At 46.5% G+C, this 14,798-nt stretch overlaps 1 protein-coding gene and 1 non-coding gene across 2 annotated transcripts in view; both read right to left on the bottom strand.

The window, feature by feature from the left end:
- The window catches only part of Slit3 (slit guidance ligand 3), a 600,224-nt gene that overhangs the window by 493,901 nt on the left and 91,525 nt on the right, over positions 1-14,798 (bottom strand). The gene's annotated exons all lie outside the window — the stretch shown is intronic.
- On the bottom strand, positions 10,367-10,496 carry LOC116079449. The gene has a single exon (XR_004113999.1). It is a non-coding gene; the product is annotated as a small nucleolar RNA SNORA17 (small nucleolar RNA).

The raw sequence follows: 14,798 nt of genomic DNA, 5'->3' as shown, positions 1-14,798 counted from the left end.
CCACCACCACCACCACCTCAACCACCACCACCACCACCACCACCAAAACCAATGCTGTCCAGAAAATAACCCAGCACCATCTCCAGATGTAAAGCTGGTGTACTACAGGCACAGTACTGCCTCACTTAGATGACATCTTTTTAATTATGGACAGAAGTAAAGGGCCCTCAAAACATATATTTGCCTTCAGTATTCAAAATCATGGTTTTAATCCTATAAGGGGTTAAAACTCCTAACCTGTCTAACTGGCGGCCCTATCCATTGGTCACCTTAGCTGTCTCCTGTGTTTTCCATTCTCTGTCATGTGAATGTCTTTGTCCCTCCAAATTCACACTTTGAAATCCTATCTTCCAAATGTGAGGGTGTTAGAAGGAGGGATCTCTGACAGATGGTTCTTCATGAGGGTGGAGCACTCGTGAATGGCATTTGTGACCTTATGAAAACAGACTGCAAGCACTACCTGGCCTTCTGCTATGTGAGGGCTCAGCTGGATGTCACCATCTATGAACAGAGAGCAGCAGGTCCTCACCAGTCAACTGACCTGCTGCCTACCCTTCAGAATGAGGAGGAAGAACTTTCTCTTGTTTGTAAGTCACTCAGACCACGGTATTGTGTTGCAGAGGACCACACGGACTAAGACACTATGCAATTCATTTTACTGGAAGTTTATCAAGTCCCTACTTTTCATCTAGCAAACAGTGAAGGAAGTAAAAAAAAAAAAAAAAGGGAGGATGGCAAAACCTATACTCCTGTTGAAACAGCAAATCTCAAGTCATTCAACTGCATGCTAAATAAGAAGCCATGACCGCCTATTCAGTGTCATGCTCTGAGACACCAAATCCAGCAATATCGCTTTCTAAAGGGACTTGCAGTTTGGTTAGAAAGGCAAATAGGACTCCTGAAGATCAAGGGCACGTGTGATATGTGCTAAGAAGGAGATATGGAAAGCTGGGGCCAGGAAGTTACACTGCCATGTCCAACCTGTGGCCCACATGCCCCGTCAACCCAAGATAGGTATGGATGTGACCGGATAATGGAGGTGGTAACTTCATGTTGTTCAAAAGGACTGGGCACTCCTGCTTATTGATAGGCATTTTCTCTCCCTTGGTGATACAGATATAGGCCAGATTAGAGCAGATTAAAAGTAGATAAAGGCAGGTTTATTAGGAGGCAGCTCTCTGGAGGGTTCACCGATCTCACAGGTAGAGGTCAGTGAAGTCACACATCCAGGCTAGATCAAGGGGGTTTTATAGAGCTTAGGCAAGGAGTGATGATATGCCAGCTAGGAGCTGGGATGTTGCTCAGACACAGTCAGAATCTGAGTCCCTGGGTGGGCACTCACGGGTGGGTTGCCAGAAACATGGGGATGAGGAGTGATGACATGCTAGCTCAGAGTTTTTTCTGTGCAAGTTGAGTTGGGGGAAGGAGGGCAGATGGAGTTTCCCAGCTTGTGCAGGGGATGAGCAGGGCTTCCAGGGTAACACTTATGACTTCAGAGAGGAGGAATATTTGACTAACATCTGGAAAGGAAAGAGGGATGAACCAAGGAATAGAAAATGGAGACCTGTAGAAGTATGTGGTCAAAACCATCAAGATGTAATGCTCTAGAAAGAACACCATTTTTATATGAGAGGGGAAGACAAAGGACATTTATGGGGTGGAAGAGGAGGAGCTCGGAGTACTTGTAAACCTGAATGGGAAGATCAAGAAACTGAATTACAAGTCAAGTTATAAAATCGGGCAATGGCTTGTACTGTGAAAGTAAAGAAAGAGGGGTGGGGCTAACTGGAGGTAAGGGACATACAAAGGAGCCAATCATTGAAGAACAGGAAAAGGAAACAGGAAAAACCTTTCAGGCTCAGAGGATGATGGGGACAAAGCTATAGTCAAATGATGTTGATGATTATACACACAGTATAGGCCTGCCATGGCCTAAAGAGACCAGGAGTGTGAAGGCCAACTTTGGTTGCCAACTGGGCTCTATCTGGTAGCAACTCAAACCTGAGGAGCTAAATCTGCCTGTGAATGTTCTTCATTGGATCATCTGAGATGGCAAGACTCATCCCAAATCTGGGCCACACCTCCCAGTGGTAGTCCACATAAAAGGACACAGAATGAGGAATTTTTGCTCTTTTGCCTGCTTTGTCCGCACTCCTAGAGGCAAATCCATCTCTATCCCGTTGCCTGACTGTTTTAGAAAGTTTTAATTGCAATCCAGGGTCGCAATCCACTGCCTTCAGCCATTCAGTTACTGGATAAGAAAAACACACAACTTTTATTATTTATGTAACAAACCTTACACAGCACAAGGGCCGGGCAGCTATCTACCCTCTATGTTATTGGAATCTACTTCTCTATCCATAACCCTGGGCTATTACTTACTGTGATTCATCTAGGCTGTTCTTTACTCCAATTTGCCAGCCCTCAGGACCATGTTTTCTCGACTCCTAGCCCATGGCTACTTTTTTTCCTCCTCACCTGCTCTCCTCCTCATGGTTCTCCTCTGAGGCCCAAGGCCCGGGAGCCCTAAAACCTGCCTACGTCTTTTCTGTCCAGCTATTGGCTGTCCGCATCTTTATCCACCAATCAGAAATAACTTGAGGGCAAGGCCCCATAGCTCACTTAGGTCTATGTGCAGACTCTCTAGCCTCTGGGCCAACCAGGTCTTGGGGGCCCACACTTAGCATTACAATGCACAGCAAAAGACCAGACCTCAACACCTGACACCTTCTTCCATGTGTATTAGACCTTCTTCTCCAATGTAGACTGAATACCAGCTGAGACATGCAGCCTCATAGGCTGGTCTTTCCTTGAAGAAATAGCCATTGATCGGTTAGCCTGATCACAGCCTGTAAACAGGCTAGTGTCACTATTTCTGCATCCTCTTCATTGACAATATCAATCTCTATGACACTCGACTGCTGCTACACTCGACTTTAAGTCAGTGTCCTTCCTGTGTCTTCTTGATAACAATAAGCATTTTAAGCCCATAAGCACAGATAAAAAGATATGTGCATTTCTTGCCCTCTGAAATCTTGCATTTTGAGACCTGGGTGTCTCATATTCTTCCTGCCCATTTAGTCTTCCCTCTTGTATTAATCAGGGAATCAAATCTACAGCTTGAACCTACTAAGGCTATCCTGAACTTTGTGATCAGCCACACCCACCCAAACCATGACCCAAATATGAAGGAGAAGAACACATGCTCATAAGCTGCTGAGGCATGGGGGATGCTTGGGTGGAAGGAAGAGCTGACCAATCTCACTACAGGAGAGAAAGGGGATGTGGAGGCAATAGCTGCCTTAGGACTTTCTCTTCTCTTCTTATCTCCTTCATCACATATCCGACTAGTTGCTACGGCAACTGTCCCCATGTTAGATCATTACTTTGCTCAAAATCCCCAGCAACTCTCAGTTCACTCAGAGTAAGGATCAAAATCCTTACCAAGCATCACTTCTTGCTCTTCCCATCTCCCAACCCAGATTCCTTCACAGTTCATCTCATCACACCCACACCTTCTCATAAGCTGTGCCTCTTTGTATCCTCCTCTGGGTATCTTCCCTACTTTCTCTTCCAGGCCAACAACAATCCTCCTTGTATTATAATAGGTGACATCTTCACCTCATTCAGAAACTTGTTCAAATTTCCCTTTCTCCCAGAAACCTTCTTTTCCCATCCATGGTAACTACAGCTTCAACCCTGCACTCTCTGACCCACTGCCCTGCTCCACTGACTACATATTTTACCTAATTATTATATGTACTATTTCTCATGATCCAGTAGACTATAAGGTCCATGTCAGTAAGGACATTTTCTGTTCTATTATACTCAGGACCAGAGCATGGCTTAGCACAGGTCCAATAATTATATGACCTATATTAATGAACATTCCAGTGCATATTACATTCATATGTGTGTGTGTGTGTGTGTGTGTGTGTGTGTGTGTTTGTGACAGTAAAATAAAAGTAAGCGAACAAGAAGTCAAGCAAAAGGTGAAGAACAAGGCTGTAGAAGGCCTTGTCAAGCCAGTGTCGAGAGAGCTAAGCTATGGACACAGATCTGGTCTGTCATGGAGCACTTGGGGCAACTCCTCATCACTTAAAGGGAAAAGCACAAACATCCAGCAAGTGACAACATGTGGGGCCTCCGTCAAAAGGGATGAGACAGAGTATGTAGTTTGTTCCCCAGTCATGCTGGAGACAGTGAGTACCCAATGACTGGGTACAGGAAGGTGCTCTGGAAGGCAGTGGTTATAAAAGGCTAGTGAAGAGCCTGAAAGGGATTAGGGGTCCGAAGCAAAAGAAAGTCTAGGAACCGCAAAGGAGGAAGTAGGAACAGCCTGGTCTGGGAACTGGAAGGAGGTTGGTGACATCACGGAGTAGCAATGGAATCCGATAGGGGAAAGGAGCCAATTTCTATAGAAGGGATGGAGTGGGAGCAAGATGGGCTTAAGAGCCTACGTATCACCCATCATATATTAAGGAGTCCCTGGGGTATTAAAGTTGTGGAATGAGGAACATGTGCAGCCAGGGATATCCCACCCTTCATCGGGGCAGACTCGGTCATTTCCTCCATTCTGACTCTGTTCTCCCACATCAACAGAAGGTTCTACTCTGTTCTGTGCCATTCCCATGTGTCCCATCGACACTCAGCCTCTTGCTGTGTCTTGAAACCATGTCTTTCTTCTCATTCTGCTGCTATGCCTGGTCCTGGCTGCTTCTGCATTGTGCAAATGGGCTCCTCTGGTCTCCTCACCCCCAGTCCTGCTCCCCAGCTTCTCGCCCAGTTCGTAAAGTCATACTTTCAATTGTAGACAGCTCCCTATAATCTAAACCTCATTATGTTCTTTTCCTAGTGAAAAGCCTTCAGCAGCTCCCTCAAACCCTAAAATCTGCAAGTTCTCTACCACATGTCCTCTGCTCTGAGCCCTGGCAAACCCCACTCAGTGCATGAACTTACCCTGCCTCATCATTTCTCTGAGTTTACAAATGTTCCTATGTCTGGAATATTTTTTTTCTCTTCCAATTCATTCACTTCTGTGCACCAGTTAAGTCTTGGTTGAAAGGACACCTTGTATAAAATGGTTACCTGACTCCTCTTGTCTCTCAGTATGTGGGCATTTTAAAAAATACTTTATTTCTATTGCCAGCAAATATTTTCTGTAAAGAGAGCAAGGTAGTAATCACTTTGGGCTTCGCAGGCTCTATGCTGTCAGTCATGACTACTCAGCTCTGCCCATGAAGCATGAGAGCAGCCATAGACAATACATAAATATGCATGGCTGAGTTAGAATAAAACTTTATTTAAACAACACGCAGCATGCTGGGTTGTCTCCCAGGCTGCAGTTTGCCATTTCCAACTCTCAGTCATCTCTGTGTATAGAAGAGCACCTGTTCACCTATGACAATTGAGCAAGGGAAGGAAGCTTGAGCGAATGTGTATTGATGAACAGTACAAATGCCACACTCCTCTTATTTAAGAACCTCCAGGCTCACATTCATGTACAAAATACTGTCTTTTTTTTGTTTTCTCATGTCTAAATATTAAAAGTAATAACCCATATTTGCTAAGTACTGGTCTTAAAGGTGTTATAATCATTGACGTATTTCACTTTTAAAATGGATGGACATGGAGTTTATAATATTAATTGAAGTCATATAATCAGAGAAAGGAAACAATACATGTATGTTCTCTCTTAAATATGGAACTAGAGAGAGAGAGAGAGAGAGAGAGAGAGAGAGAGAAAGAGAGAGAGAGAGAGTGTATAAACCAGTGTTACTCAAGCTTCCTAATGTTGCAGCCCATTAATACAGTTTTTCATGTTGTGGTGACTCCCCCAACCATAAAGCTATTTTCATTGCTACTTCATAACTGTAATTTTGCTACTGTTATGAATTATACTATAAATATCTGTGTCTTCTCATGGCCTTAGGCCACCTGAAGTTGTCATGAACCACAGGTTGAGAACAGCTGATGCACAAATGTACACATGGGTTCACTATAACATGAAGAGATGTCAATGAGAAAGGCTGAACATAGGGGGATGAGGAAGGGATGGATGCACGTGATGGGCCTGAGTTATGAACGAGGAGATGAAATGTATTGTTGCTCTAGTTCTAGCTAGTATTTAGTTCTAATTCCATTATGGATTTTTATGTGATGAATAAGTACATAAAATATATTTGACCCTAAGAGTATAAAACTCCACTTGATGTTAGCCAAAAGGCCGAGAAGCGATATATAATTCAGTGTAAATCTCTGCAGCATCTATTCCGAATGCTTGCTCTATATAGAAGTTTGTTGCATTGTATAGACTTTGTTGGGTTAGGTTAATTTTGGTGCATAGTATTTTTACCTATTTTCAGAGCTTTTTAATAATATAGCTTGTTTTAAAAATCTGATCAAATGATGGGGGAAAGGAGCTACAAACTATTACTGCTCTTAGTTTACCCAGGAAGAAACTTCAGAGAGCTTCCTCACACATGGGCTTACACCTGGCCTTAAGGCAGTGGTTCTCAACCTGTGGGTCAGAACCCCTTTGGCAACCCTCTGTCTCCAAGGAAAGTATTTACATTCATAATCCATAGCAGTAGCAAGATTACAGATATGAAGTAGCAACGAAATAATTTTATGGTCGGAAGTCATCACAACAGGAGAAACTACTGAAGGGCCACAGCATCAGAAAGGTTGCGAGGCACTGCCCTAGAGTCATTTCAGGTGCTTGGAACTAGCTCCTTGGCTGGGCTGCTCCTCCAGGACTTCAAGCCTTTCCTGGATCGGCCCATGAGCCAGGACCCCAGCCTGGAGTAAAACACCTGTGCAAAGCTGCCTTACTCACCCTGGAGATCCACCCATCTCCAGGGGGATGGTGCAGGCTCTGCCCACTGGGTTCATCTCTGCCTCGGTCCCCACTCACCCTCTGAGTTCCATTCCACCACTTTCTTCCTTCTCATCCCCATCCCACAAGCAGAGACAGCTCTACCCGGCTGCTCAGGTGAGGTGCAGAGCCTGCTCCTCCAAGTTGCATCTCCTGAGGGGCATGGCCAGTTTTCCCACTTTCCTCAATCTCAGGACCCCAGGGCCAGCTCTTCCACCTGCCATGGATGGCAAGGGATTGGAGTGGGGGTCTAGTGCCACTGCCCGGCAGATAAGAGGCAGGACTGGGCTGTCCTGCGCTCATGCTCACCTGAAACCCCCACATCCAGGGCAAGCTCTATTGGCGAACATGCCCAGTAGAACAAGCTTTCTACTGAGAAAGCCAGCCCTCTAAGGACGTTGTGATACCAGAAAACCTCATCCCAAAAGTCAGTGAACAATAGATTGTATCCAAAAGTTTCAACGCCTGAGAAAAATCTGACAGACTAGCGATGCTGCCACTGAAGCAGTAGCAGGCTCAGCCGCCTTCCGACAGAGATTTAGCCAATTATAAAAAACACTTCCTTTGGCCTGAAATCTGGCCATTGAATCAGCCTTGGGGTAGAGTAGTCTGTAATGCTAACCCCCAAAGGGCTGCTCTTCACTCCAAGGCCGGATTTCATCTTTAATTCGTAGATGGTTATCTGAAGTATGCTACCGAAAGTGGGGGAAGGGCTCCCAACAAAAGCAGATCTCTCACTGAAGGGCTGGAGGCAGCTTTGGTTTGAACTTGTCCTTTCCCCCTTCTGTCACATGGTCTGGGCCTCCCAGCCTGAACTCCAAGCCCACTGCAGCTTACTAAGAAGGTCTGACTTACTTGTGTGACTGAGTTCTGCTGTGGCGAGGGATATGGCTCAGTCATTAGTAGCTTCTTAACCTTCTATGCATGTTGTGTTTCAGATAAAACAATAAGAATGTGAGCCACCATCACCTAGGAGTCCAGCTACCAATGCCCGTGGTGAAACTATCCATGGGAAGTCCAGGTTCAATCTGCAGCATGGCCACACAGTTATTCTTCACTAAAATAACATCTGGCTTTCATTCTTTAGTGACAACTCATTTGGACAAGACTTTGAGTAGGGTGTTTTTGTTCTTTTTTCTTTCTTTCTTTCTTTCTTTCTTTCTTTCTTTCTCTCTTTCTTTCTTCTTCTTTTTTTTTTTTTTTTTTTTTTTTTTTTTTTTTTTTTTGTGGGCCCAGGGTATGTATCCTGGGAACTGGTGCGGGGACAAGCTCATTGTAAACAAGAAGATATCTGTTTCTTTTTATTAAAACCTGTGGCTCTCTGAGGAATGCACATACTGCCCACTTGTAAGCAGAGGGAAGAGTTCCTGGAGAGGACACACAGAGCTATGGGCAGCTCATAGCAAGGCTACTTGGCAATTCCAGGCTCAAGTTTGTGGCAGAGAGATTGGGACATCAATATAGAGTCACTTGGAAAATTCATGTTTTCCATGTAAAATTGAATTTTATAGGGCTGCAGGAGAATAAGACACCAGACCTTCAGCAGTACAGCTGTGGGGGAGAGCTGGTGCCCAGCTGCCGGGAGAGCCCAGATACAAGTTCCCTGAAATCAGAAACAGTATAACTCAAAAGGAAAACAAAACAAAACAAAAACAAGCAAACAAAAAAAAAGCCAACAACAACAAAAAACTTTTGTATTTGTTCTTTGTGAGTTTCACATCATGCACCCAGCCCCTCTCATCTCCCCTCCCCTCATACCCACCCTCTACCCTTACAACCTCCTCCCAAGCAGAGAACAGAGAAAAAATAAAAAATCTCATTGTGGGAGCTTGTGTCACAGTGTGCCCCACAGTATACCATTCTGTCCATACTTTTTTCGGTTGTAAATGTTCATTGCAGTGGCGTGTTAGTCTCATATGAGGCCTCAAGCTTCTGCTACTCTATCAATACTGGGACCTCACTGGGACTCCTCAGATAACCTGTTCTTGCCCTGTGTCATGGAAATCCTGCAGTTTTGGATCCATAGAACCTGTTCTCATGCACTCCAGGAGTTCACTGATGGGTAGAAGTTGGGTTGGGTCAATTCAAAGCCCTGGATCTTGGCCTGAGAGGTATCTGAGATGGCCAGCCTGGTGGCTCTCCTGTTCTCATGCCCTTGTGGCAGGCTCACCAGCCACTCCCATCCCCCACCCTACAAGCAGAGGCAACTCTACTCTACTGTCCAGGTAAGATCCAGAGCCTGCTCCTCCCCACCCTGTTGCATCTACTGAGGGGCATGGCCAGTTCTCCCACTCTCCTCAATCTCAGGACCCCAGGGCCAGCTCTTCTGCCTGCCATAGATGGCAAGGGATGGGGGTGGAGGAGCAGAGGTCTCGCCCTTGTAATGCCACTGCCCAGCAGATGCCCCTGCCATCAAGGCTAACTCTACTGTGTTGCCCAGGTGAGGTGCAGGATCTGCTCTCCCAAATGCTGCAGCAGGTGAGGGGCTGGGCCAGCTCTCCTGCTCTCATGACTCTGTCAAGGCCAGCTCTTCTGCTGGCCACTACTGATGAAGGCAAGAGGTAGGAGAGAGGGTCTCTCCATGGCTGCCACCACCACATAGCAGACAAGAGGCAGGACTGGCTCTCCCACACTCCTGCTCTCAGGCCAGCTCACTGGAAACTCCTGCAATGTGTGGGGCTCTGCTCTCCCAAGCACTTCTGCTGGCTAGGGGTGGAGTCAGCTCTCCTGTTCCCATGCCTCCACATCTAGCTCTCCCATGATGCCTAGGTGATGGGTAGTGCCAGTTCTGTATAGCCCTCAGACCTCAACGTGCCCCTGGGTAGCAGCCTAAACCAGTGATGGCCTTTGGTGGTAACAGACCCCTGTTGCTGCAGGTCCATGATCCCAGAAGTGACCCCCAGTGGCAGCACAGGACAGGACCACACCATGGCCCCAGGAGGCATCACTGGCTACTCAGGCTCATAAGGCTGTTCTACCCTTGTGTCTCCAGTTCTGCCTCTCCTCACTGTGCCCACATCCTCTGTTTCTCTCCACCCCTTACTTGCTTCTTTTAGTGGTACCCAGGGTCTCTGATTGTTTGGTCTTGTCTCAGGAATGGTCTCAAGAGTGCTTTGACCTGCTTGTGCATTATGGTGCTGGGCGGGGGTCATATCGGGCATGGTCTGCGCACGGCTCCAGGCCTTGGAAGCCCGGGACTAGTCATCTCAGGCTAGCTCCATGTCTGGGACCCATGGTACCTGTCTGGAGGCTGTCTCAGGCTTGCTCCTCACCCAGCCTGCCCAAGTGGCTGCTTGTGATGGTTGTCTGTCTCAGGCTGACTCTTGCTGGGGCTTGTAGTCCCAGGCAGGATTCTTCTAGTCTCTGGCTTGCTCCCTCTCTTGGGAGAGCTCTGCCTCGTGCTAGACTAGTGGTGATCTCAAGTTAGCTCCCTGTCTGGGCCCCCTGGGGCTGGACTGGTGGTCATCTTAGGCTTACTTTTTTTCAGGAAGTTTCAGGTTACTCATCATTCAGATGTTCATAGGTCGAAGCACGGCATAGACATAGCCTCACTTCTTTCTGCCACCTATCGACACACATGTGACACAGCAGCCACTCAAGCAACACCTGCAAGGGCAGGCAGTATGCTTTTTTCTCTAAGGAACAACCACACCCCAAACAGCCTCTACTTGCTGAAGGCACTATGCAAGTTTACCGAATGAATGAACCGTAAATGGAACGTGGTCTGCAAGATGGGGCTGGCACCTATCTGAGGGCACAGATCATTGAGAATAAGCCCAGAATACCACCCACAGTCAGAAAAAGGTCAAGATGACCAGCTAAGTCACAGGGTAAAGGATGTTTAAAACAAAACAGCCATGATCCCTTACTGGAGATGGAAGGAAGGAAGCAATGTCCCAAAGTTCCGTTCTTTCAGAAAAGCATTTTATAAAGAAGTGAAACTTCAGCATGGTGGCTCACAGCTAAATCTGCTCCGAGCCTACCTAGTGCACAGCAGAATGGGAAATGCGTTAGAAGGTTCAACAAGCAGAGGAGGAGCAGAGGAGTGGTGTCGCCTCTGGACTGACTAGGAGGTCCGTTCACAAGCCATGCTCCGTTCCACCACAGGCCATTTGTATGTGCTCTGTGTTTGTACCCTCATGCCTTTATATGATGTTTTTAATACCCACATCACTACCTCAGGAAAGTTCTCCCTGACCGGCACTCCTACCACATCAAATCAAACCCAGGATGGCTTTTGGCAGCTAGGCCTCCCCACATGGTGCTTGTTACAACTGTTATTTTCCATTCATTCCTTTGGACTCTTTGATCAACAACCCTCTGCACTGTCCAATACACTATGCACTGACCACATGTGGCTACTTAAGTTAACTCAAATGAAATAAAATCTCTAATTCATCCCTTTGGCTACACTGGCCACATCTTCAGTCCTCAATAGCTACACATGGCGAGTGGTAATTATACTGGACACCACCCCCCACCACCAACTGCAGAAGGTTCTGTCAGACAGTGTTGCACTCAGTAAAGACAAAATGGTCAAATGAATGGATCAGGAGACTAATATTTCCTGTGGTGAAGGAAGTTTTATTAATGTGAGCAAAGCAACGTGAGTCAGAATTACTATACAAAGTCTACACAGGAGTCTCCTAGAACAGAATTATCCTCATCTGTGAGGCTTGGAATGGTTGAATAGAAGAGGCAATATTTATGTTGGGCTTTGAAGACTGGATAGGAGTTTGGCAGCAGAGAAGTATAGTGTTAAAAATAGAATAGCCCCTGAGCAGTGTATGGTTGCAGCAAAGAGTGCTGTCCTAGTTTCTCATTCATTGTTCTGACAGAATAACCTGGCAAAAAATAACTTTAAAGGACAATGTGTCCATCTGGCTTTCAAAACCAGGTTATAGTCCATCAGGGGTGGAAGTCAAGGCAGGATCCTGAAAACAAATCTAGAATCAAGAGCAGAGAGAGAATGAATGCTTCCTGTTCAGCCCTCTTTCCTGTTCTTATACAGCCTAAAATGCATTGCTTAGGTAATGATGCCACCCACAGTGGGCCTTCCAACATCAAACAGTGTAAGCAAGACAACCCCCCTTAGATATGCCCTTAAGCCACCCTAATCTGAACAATCCTTCATTGAGAATCACTTCCCAGGTGCCTCTAGATTGTGTCCAATTGACAGTTAAAAGTAACCAGCCCAAGTGCCATTGAGAGGAATCGATATGTGATCGTGAGTGTCATGTATATTGACCTAAGGAAGACTTTGGATGGCAAGCTAAGGTAGCTGGATTTAACTCACCTGCAATTTCAGGTAAGAATATTGTGCACCTGCTATCAGCCAATGCTCTGAGGTGTGACTCACACGTGTGACATCCCTGGGGTATGACTCCTGCAGTGATCAGCATTTATAAATAAAAACATTGGTTTCTATGGACTGACCACATGTGGCTCTATGAGTCACGTAGGGTCGAGTGAGCTAAGTGAGGTGCACCACATAGCCAGAAAGTGGCAACACTGTGGCCAGTGACATGGAGCTCTGTAGGCAAATGGAAACAGTTGGCCTAAATCACCAGCCCTCAGCACAGACTGGAGCTAATAAAAGTAGGCACGGAATTAGTGTTTGCTTTGAGGAAATGCTTCGAGCTGCAGAGAAGATGGAAGAAAAAGAGAAAGGCAGTACTGTGGAGGATTAGGCTTAGGACACCTCCAGGCTAGAGTGACTCCAATTTCAAAATGGAGCCCAAGTGTACTCTGGGGTGACCTTGAACCAGTCTCTGAATCTGTATGCAATGACTGACCAACACCCTTTTGCTCGATAGTAGTAGTAAGGGCTTAATGAAGTAGGGGATTCTTGTAACAGCCATCACACAAATACTAACAGAGGTTACTAAGAAGCTCATAGAAGTTGGCCCTTTTCTCTAGGTTTTGGGAGGCCATGATGACAGAGATACTCTAGTCTGAACCCTGTTAGGACTTGACATCAAAAGCAAAGCTGGAGTTAAGAAAGGAGCAAAGGATCCTGGAAAGCTCTGGAAGGCACTGGAAAGGTAAATGATATGTTAATCAAAGATGGACAATTCAGAGAAGTAAGGTTTGAGTGACACAACTAAGAATTCTCAGCCAAGAAGGCCAGCTGAGAGGATGAAGAGTAGGGAGGCAGAGTTACCCTGGCGACTGTAGAGGAAGAGAGAGGGCTGAGCTGCCAAAACTTCCAAAGCCAGACCAGCCACGTCATGGAGTGCTCCCCCTCCCCAAAACTACTGAAGTTGAACTCTCCACCTACTGAGGAGCTCATGTGGCACGGCTGCCAGGTGGCTGCATATAGGCTCACACCTTAGACCCCGCCAAGCAGGCAGACAGCTAACTAATCAAGTCAGCCAGAGCTGTTCAGTTTCCCGGTATACAGCTCTGTCAGCCAGTACATGATCTGGAGACCAGCAGTGTTGGCATCGTGCAGGAGTGTGTGAGAAGTCCAAGATGGACTGAAGAGATGGCTCTATCAGTCAAGTCCTTGCAAGGACCTGAAGTCAAACTCCAGCATATGTGTGAAAGGGGAGACAGGGGTGGGGAAAGGATGGCTCAGTGGTGTGTGCCTGTAGTCCCAGTGCTGAGAGCAGAGAGTGAGAGAGAGAGAGAAGATCCGCAGAATTCACTGGCCCGAGAGCCTAAACTAATCTAGCTTATATGGTGAGCTCTTCATGGCAAGTTCCAAGCTAGTAAGAGATCTTGTGAGATAAAAAGAAAGGAAGAAAGATGTATGCATGTTTGTGTGCGTGCATGTGTGTGTGTGTGTGTGTGTGTGTGGTGTATAACTTGGAATTGTCCTCTGTTCTCCATGAGTACGCATGCACATATACACATACACTCAGGCTATGTCTCAGATGCACTGGATCTGTCTGTCAACCACATCTCCAGGTGACTCATATGAGCATCTGGGCTTTCGGGATAGAGCCGCTGAAGACAGACTGCTTAGTTCTGGTTGTGCATTTACTGGTTCTCTGAGCTCAGGCAGTGACTGAACCTTTCTAGGCCTCCATTCTTCATCTGGGTAGATGGGAAGGAAGGGAGCTACAACGCTGGGCAGTTCTGAAGCGTCCCTGTGCATATGGAAGTGGTTAACACAGGCGTGCAGCTGCTAAGTGTTGAGTTGATGCTCGTGATGGTTATTGAAAACGTGGTGCTCAAGGCCAGAGGCAGAATAATGGTCCATTTGGATACTCTTTAGGTAACAAGCCATTCACGAAGAGATGAAATCGGTAAAAATTAAGGGGAGAGGAGGCTTCTGCTAATACAGGATCCTCACCTGGTACAATGATTTATCTCTCGATGCTTTGGGGCCTCCAGCCCTCGGAGCACCAGAACTACATCTGGCCCACCCTCATGGACTGCAGTTCAGGACAGTAAGATTAGGCCCAGAGCCAACATCAATAGTGAAACAGGCTCCAATCACTCTTCTGATAAGATCAGCAAACACAAGAGGCTACAGCCTTAGGGTCCATTCCCTGAGGGCAGGGGCATTAAGGAAGAGTGTCTCTGCAGGCCTGCCTGGCAGAGGCTCAGGACCAGAAGAACTGGGAAAGAAAGACCACCCCAGAGCACCGCTGACCCTCACCCGAGCAGAGGTGCTGGCACTGGCTTATCACACACTGCAGAGACCCAGGAACAGGGCAGCAAGACTCTGGGGAGCCTCCCCCACCATGGCACTAGCTCCCTGATTTACAAGTTTTAGCTGACTTAATCCTCCCCTACCTCTGTACAAGGTCCAGACCCCATCAGTTCATCAATAGCTGAGAAAAGTCAAGGCTTTGAGAGCAGAAGATACTGCCCATAATTCATAATACTACTTAATAGCATATGCTGTGTTTCTCCCTACATCTGTATCTTCTTTTTTCCCTATTGGATATTTTCTTTATTTACATTTCAA

The sequence above is a fragment of the Mastomys coucha genome, unplaced genomic scaffold (genome assembly GCF_008632895.1).
Source record: "Mastomys coucha isolate ucsf_1 unplaced genomic scaffold, UCSF_Mcou_1 pScaffold5, whole genome shotgun sequence".
Lineage (NCBI taxonomy): Eukaryota > Metazoa > Chordata > Mammalia > Rodentia > Muridae > Mastomys > Mastomys coucha.
The sequence above is the reverse complement of the archived record's forward strand: the minus strand, read 5'-3'. Positions and strand labels throughout refer to the sequence as shown.